The sequence below is a fragment of the Hibiscus syriacus genome, unplaced genomic scaffold (genome assembly GCF_006381635.1).
Source record: "Hibiscus syriacus cultivar Baekdansim isolate YM2019G1 unplaced genomic scaffold, ASM638163v2 tig00110684_pilon, whole genome shotgun sequence".
Classification (NCBI taxonomy): Eukaryota; Viridiplantae; Streptophyta; class Magnoliopsida; order Malvales; family Malvaceae; genus Hibiscus; species Hibiscus syriacus.
Genome location: NW_024062824.1, coordinates 1,368,220 through 1,376,014, shown reverse-complemented (window position 1 = coordinate 1,376,014; position 7,795 = coordinate 1,368,220). Strand labels below are relative to the sequence as shown.

Sequence of the window (7,795 nt, the reverse complement as noted above, 5' to 3'; positions counted from 1 at the left end):
TCCTAATCTCAGGATTTTTAATACTCACAAGTTGGATTTTCGATCCAAGGCTTGTGTCTTCCTAGGGTACTCTCCTATGCATCAGGGTTATCAATGCATGGATGATCATGGCAGAATTTATGTTCCCAGGAGTGTGGTGTTCAATGAAAATATCTTTCCCTTTGCACGCAAGGCAACAACTTGTAGTAGAAGTAGTAATGAAACAGTTCGATCGAGGGCCATTCCAGTTGTTCTAGGTCCTCACGTGCAAGCCAGAATTGCCAGGCTTGGTTCAGGCTCAAGTATTAATGCTGGAGTTGGTACTGATCAAACGGCTTAAGCTAGCAGTACAGATCAATATGCAGCTACAGGTGATGGACTGCATGTACACACTGAAGAACAATCAATAAACAACGAATCGGGCTCTCTTGCTCTTGAGTCTACTGCCTATGCTCCTTCTCAACATGATCAAGTTGCATCTTCTCAGCATGAGCAAATTGCCTCTAGTGAGCAAACTCAGAACCAAGAAAACATTCCAGTTGTTAGAATGACTAACACTCATGCTATTACAACTCGAAGCAAGCATGGGATTTTTAAACCGAAAATCTATTCAGCTCAATGTAAGGAAGTGCCTGGTGATATTCGAGATGCCCTCAGAGATGATGACTGGAGGACATCTGTTATGACTGAATACAATGCACTACTTAGCAATGACACGTGGGACATTGTGGAGTTACCAGCTGGTAGGAAAGCCATTGGCTGCAAATGGCTCTTCAAGGTGAAGAAGAATGCTGATGGCTCAATGGAAAGGCTGAAGGCTAGACTGGTTGCCAAGGGGTATTCCCAAATACCTGGCTATGATTTTATGGACACTTTCAGTCATGTGGTTCATTTCTTCACAATTAACATATTTCTATCACTGGCTATTTCTTGCCACTGGCAAATTTGGCAGGTGGATGTAAACAATGTCTTTCTAAAAGGGGATCTAATCGAGGATGTATATATGCAACAGGCTCCTGGTTTTGAGGAGCAGTCTAGTGATGGAACTATTTTAGTATGCAAACTGAATAAGGCATTGTATGGCCTGAGACAAGCTCCAAGAAATTGGTTTCTCAAGCTAAGAGAATTCTTGCTTAGCTTAAAGTTCAAGCCCTCGAGAGCAGATTCATCACTGTTTATTAGACAAGTGGAATGTGAAGTTGTATACATGGTGGTATATGTGGATGATATCCTCATTATTGGGAGTTCTCAACTTGAAATCAATCAAATTGTTCACGTACTACATGAGAAATTCTCCTTGAAGGATCTTGGGCAGCTTAAGTACTTCCTTGGTATTGAAGTACATCGGTCAGACAATGGCTTGTTCCTCAGCCAGAAGAAGTTTGTCACCGAGCTGCTACAAAAGAATCAAATGTTAAATGTAAACTCAACGTCTACTCCCATGGCTAAAACAATGAAACTTAGTAAAAACGATGGGGAAGTGTTAAGCAAGCCTCAGCAGTATAGAAGTGTAGTAGGGGCACTCCAGTATGTCTGTCATACAAGGCCAGACATTTCTTTTGCAGTCAATAAAGCAGCACAGTTCCTGCAAGAGCCCATTGAGGTACACTAGCTTGCTGTAAAACGTATATTGAGGTACTTAAGAGGAACACTAGAGACTGGCCTCTGGTTTGCAACTCAAGCACAAACGATGATGACACTCAATGCCTTTTCGGACTCGGATTGGGGAGGAGATACTGATGACAGGAGGTTGATCTCTGGATACTGTGTCTACAATAGGAATCATCTGCTGGCTTGGAGCTCGAAAAAGTAACGTGCAGTATCAAGGTCCACTGCAGAAGCCGAATATAGAAGCCTTGTTGATGCCACCTCTGAAGTTGTATGGATTAAGGTTTTGTTGAATGAGATGAATGTTACACTTCCTGAAGAGCCCAAGGTGTGGTGTGACAACACCAGTGCAGTAGCTATGGCAGTAAACCTTATACTGAATGCAAAGAGCAAGCACATCGAGCTAGACTTACATTTTGTGCGTGAAAAGGTGGCAGCTCGTGAAGTTCAAATCAACTATGTGCCCACTAATAGCCAAGTAGCAGACATTTTAACTAAGCCTCTTCCCTTGGTCAAATTTGATTTGTTTAGAAGTAAACTATGTGTTTTTGAGTTGAAGGAAGTCTGTAAGAAGCAGGGTGAATGTTAAACCATATTGGTTAAGCATGTTAAACCGTATTCGGTTAGGCTGGTAGTCGGTTGTAGGATTATTATAACCGATCATGCAACTGCTCATTCACAACTTTAAATAGCTGTTGCTCATCTCTGTAAAAGTCAGATTTTGATATACCACGTTTTGTGCACTTCTCTCTTGTTCATTTTCTTAAGCTTCATACTATAGTTAACAAAGCTTAGCGATCTGAAGAACACTTGAGGAGATAGAAGACGAGGTCCCCAACGCAGCATGAGCACCACCCTTAGCTAGAGAAGAAAGAGAGGCGACACCGAGAGGAGGATCACCAGCCATCACCATGAGAAAACAAAAGAAAAAAATCAGCAGAAGCATTCAAAACACAAACCCATTTGGATCAAAGGCGACTGATACCATGTTAACATAATAAAGAGAGGCAACACTCTCTGCATTTTATTGATAAAACCCTGTAATATCTCAATAGAGACCATGGAGATTTATACAAGAGGAAAGAAGGAAGTTATGAGCATTGAGCTGTCTAACAACTATCCTACCACTAACAAATTCATAACAACCAAGATAACCAAATGCATAAAACCATAGCCTCATACATTCATAACAGTAAAGAATTAAATAGTTCAAGCAGATTCGGTCTCACTCATCACAAATGCCTGAATCAACGTGCGCTGCATGCGTTTTGTTCTGGGGTTCCGGATATTATAATTGCAGTTTCAGTTGCCGCAGGCTTGGGTTCGGTAATTGTAATTTTTGCATCAGAGATCTGCATCATTTTGAGTAAAAATAAGCTCCCTTTTCCGCACGATATATATAAAAAAGAAGCACCAGATTCGTCGACATACCTGAAGAATCTGTTTTAAACACGCACCGTCTTCTCCATAAATTACAAGAACAAGAGCACGAGGAAAAACAACTTCAATGGTAGTGCTTGTGATAATAGATGGTTGGCTTCGTTGATATACCCACACAATAAAGCAATAACACAAACAAATCCACTGAGATGTTGCCATAAGAGGAAAACCCGTAAACTAATACATTCTAACAGCCAAATTTGAATTCATTTACCCTCCAAAGCCAGAAATTCTTCGGTGGAGAGGTCCCGAAAATTCTGGCATGCCCATAAATCCCTACAAACAAAAACAGAACTCGTAATAAATTTATATCTGAAAATAAAACTATTCCATAATTTACCCTGCTCTATCAACCTTACAATTTGTCTCCCATTTCAAATAATCAGACAAAGAAGTAAATCATAACTACGTGCAGTAAAATCTCATATCAACTTGAAAAACTAATGAGACACACAATTTCCCAGCTATGTAGAATGAAAAGAAAAACTTTGCCTTGCCTATTCAATAGTATCACCATAATACCTGAGGGCCCCATGGTTTTATTTCAGATATATGAAGAGGCATGCCTGGTTGGTGAATATTTCGCATAAAAGGAGGATCATGGGGGTGAAAGCCACCATGCGGAGGTGGGCCGCCAAAAGCATCAAAATGGTGAAAAGAACTTAATCTCGGAGGTGAAAATTCCCTCCTTCACATAAATGAAGGGAGTGGGGGTCCTGGATCCATGAAAGCAGGATTCGGATGATGGTTAATAGAGGGAAACGCATCACAGAAGAAATGATGCCACAGCCTAGATGTTATTTGCAAAATAGCATCTCGAACAGTATCATGGTCTCCCTTAATCTGCAATGACGAGAAAGAATCAAAGAGAGCAAGAATAACACCAATACTTCTGAAATTTATAGATCTTCAGAGAAATACAGAAGCAAACCTGAACAATTTCTTCACCTTCTGAAACGCACTTGGAACCTGATCCTTTCCCAATATACGAATATGAGCCGCAGATGACTTCCTCATTTCAGCTATGATGGCACCACCCTTGCCAAGGAGACAGCCAATTTGATTCGACAGTACAAGAAGCCTGACCGGCAGTCTTGTCCTTGGTATCAGGCATCGCCTTATATAGCCTGCCAAGAACACGAAGAACTGCATCTTGTGCAGGTGATATCTTATCATCTGGGTACTGAATTTATTAATTTATCATCACTCCCATCAACAACCGAAATATTAATAACTTGAAAAACCAAAGAATAGATCAAGTTTTCAAAATCCATTGATGTTTAAACAAATCCAGAGAGCAAATCATACCGCTGAACTAGAGACGATAATTGTGCGGTCGACACAATCAGGAATAGCTTCTACCACTCTGATATCACAACCTGTCTCTTGCTTAAAAGCCTTAATAATTGACCCACCCTTTCCAATGACAGCACCAACTTTTTCATCATGATACAGTAACTGGAATGTTAGCATTTCTGGAGAAGGCGTCATTCTGCCAGGGATATGAGGGGGAAGAAGTAAATAAAGCTCAACATCCCGAGGTCCTGCAGCAAATGGTGCTCCTTGAGAACTTAAAGAATGGTTTGGTGGTGGGTGGACTTCAGGCCTAGGAGCAAAAGACTGAGATGGCTGTCCAGTTGTGTTGAGAGGAAAAGAATCATGATCCCAAGGTAGATTTTCCATTAGCTGTTGAGAAACAGATTGAAGCGCTTTCCTAACTGCATCAAACTCACCTGTAATCTGCAGCAAAACCACAGTGCATAAAGTCCATAACACGTTATCGATAATAACTAATTTGCATATTTAATCATATGATAAACAGTTATAGTAGAAACATCACTATAACAAAGTTTAAATCTTAAACAATTGTTCACAAAACAAAAAAGGAAATTAAACCATTCACTCACTCATCAAACTGTGACACATTTTTTTACTTTTTGCTGTTATTTTTGGGAATGATGTCGCTTAGAAATTTGGGATACGAAGCGCTAACCAGCTAACTAATTCTCCCCTTTCTGTTTTCCTAACTTTTTTTGTTCTGAAAAATAATAATTTTTTCTTACAAACATCAATGGTTTTTCATAGATCTTTTGTAATAAAAATAACCCAGTTTTGTTTTCTCCAGGTTTTTTTCTACTACTGCAAATTTCTGGCTTAAAGTCGAATTTAGAAATCATATTTTGCTGTGTGAAACATTTGTTATTATTAAAGGTAATATAGAATAGAACCTAAGGCACCTGAACTAATTCATCTGATGCTGAAACGCACACAGGCAGTTTGTCTCTAGGAAGAATTCGAATCTGCACTCCACTTTCGGCAGTCATTTGCTTAATTACACTGCCACCTTTATCAAAAAGGCAGCCAACTTGACTGGAAAGGACAAGCAACCTTAAAACCATAGTGAAAGAATTAACAGCTTCCACCTCAAATCCATATGAACCTCGATCTGCTTCAATCATTCTTTCGAAAACAAGTAACGGTGCCTTCTGCACACAGAAAGTTTCATTTAAAATTTTAAACCTTTCACAAAACCAAAAACGTTATTGTCATAATGTTTCCCTCGAGGGTCCGTTAGGCTTGAAAAAAAATTAGATTCGGGGAAGACGATTAAATACATTTTTGAAAATAATTTGATTTTAGAGTCGCCACCAACCTTTAAGTTAGGTAGGTTGGAAACCTTGAACGACAAAAAATGATCTGCGTTTTACCAAATATTCATTTTTAAAAATTCGGGAGTCGATTACATGTAGAGAAGGGTGAGCACCCCCACAACGCCCAAATTTTGGTACCTAAACGATTATATGTTATTTAAATATTGAGAATTACAAATTCGAAAATATATTTAAATTATGACCCTTTTATTCATTTGACTATATTCAAAAAGTGTCAATTTTCGGATAACGAATGCTCTTTTGTATGAACAATCCTCGGGAATACACTTCCTTTTCAGTTAGGAGACTTTCCCATAGATTTCCCTCACAAAAGACGTTATTTCGCAATTTTCGCGTAATTAAAATAAAATAAAATAAAACAAAATAAAAGTGAAAAGAGATGAAAATAATAAAAATAAATAAACGCGGAACAAAGAAAATTATCGAATGCAAAACAAACATTTATGTGAAAAATCCTCAAAAAGACACATTCCCTTGTAGTCGGGAGATATCTTCGTAGATTTCTCTCATAATAAAATTTTCCATTTACATTTTAGAAAAAAAAAATGAAATATAAAAAATAAGGTCGAAGCAATAATACCAATGTGCAAATGAATAAGGGACAAAATATATATGCAAAAATAGCAATTCAAAACTAAAAGAAATAAAATTGTCAAACATTGATTAAATCGAATACAAATATAAATGCACAATCGAACATCAAATAAAAATTTATCTTAGGACTAAATTGATAGAAAAAACATGTTCAATTTGAAGAAGATAAATAAATATCTACAACTAACAAAGGAACAAAATATAAGTCAACCAAAAATTGAAGCATGAATCATAAATATTAACAAATACAATAATGTGCTAACTAGGGCCAAAATCGAAAGATATAAAATACTAAACTCAAAACAAGAAACTTGAAAATATACGAGTAAATGTTGTAAATTACTATTAAATATAAAGAAAATTAAATAAATACATACATATGGTGCATACACATAAAATACATAAGAATATGAAACATACACATATATTAAAATACAAGGAACAAAATGAAACAAATAAGAAAAGCAATACCAACTCAGAAATAAATAGTGACTAAAATAAAATAACATAAAATAAAGTGCCAAAATAATAAATAAATAGAACAAGAAATATGAAATATCAGTGACTAAATTGAAATTAATAAAACTAAAGTGCTAAAAATAAAATAAATAAAAACGTGGGACTCAGGGACTTAAATGTAAAACATAAAAATATATAAGGGCTAAATAGAAATTAAACCAAAAATATCTAACATGCATCTGAAATGGGTAAACTACAAAAATAGTCACTGCAAGTCACCATTTTGCAAAACACGTTTAACTTAGGGGGACCTAAGTGTAATTTTTCCCTAAAGTTTTCTATAAATATCAACATCTTTCTAACTTTTTTTTATTTTTTTCATTTTTTCATTTTTTCGTTTAACATAGTTTTTAGAGAGAGAGGGTCTCCTCTCTCTCTAGAAAATCGACAGGTGGCCAGTGGGTTACCTTCGTCGACCGTCGCGCCGGTCGCCACCGTCTGCTACTGATGTCGATGGTCGATAGCCACTAAATTACAGCGGGAGGTCCGTCTTGGTTTCCCCATCTCCGATCTGGCATCTGTTTCACGAGAATCGACATCGTTCATCGTACATGTATATTGTTCTCTATCATCATTTCTACATCTTCACCATCTGGATCTTGGAAATGAGGCCCCAGCCGAATAGATAAGAACTCACTTTTTTTTTCTTTTTTTGAATCTATTATTTCGAATGCAAAAATGTATGAATGTATATATATATATATATATATATATATATATATGTAAAGAAAGAAAAAATTGCTTCAAGATTTCGTTTTTTGATTGCTAATATAATTGTTTCACATTGTGTTTGGAAAAACTAAGAGCCCCTCTCGTGGTTCCTGGAAAAAACCGAACCCTTTACCCCCAAGTTATTTCGGTTTCACTCCCTGGTTTTCCCTACTTTTCGAAAGCCCTCTCCTTTTATCTCCTCTAACATATCTCACAAATAAAGGGAAAAAATGGTTGACGTTGTTGTTGTGGTTATTATATGCATTTTAACA

The 7,795-nt window shown here is 36.9% G+C and overlaps 1 pseudogene; it reads right to left on the bottom strand.

Moving 5' to 3' along the window:
- Nucleotides 1-3,215: 3,215 nt before the first annotated feature.
- LOC120138366 lies at nt 3,216-7,351 on the bottom strand (annotated as a pseudogene).
- Nucleotides 7,352-7,795: the final 444 nt, after the last annotated feature.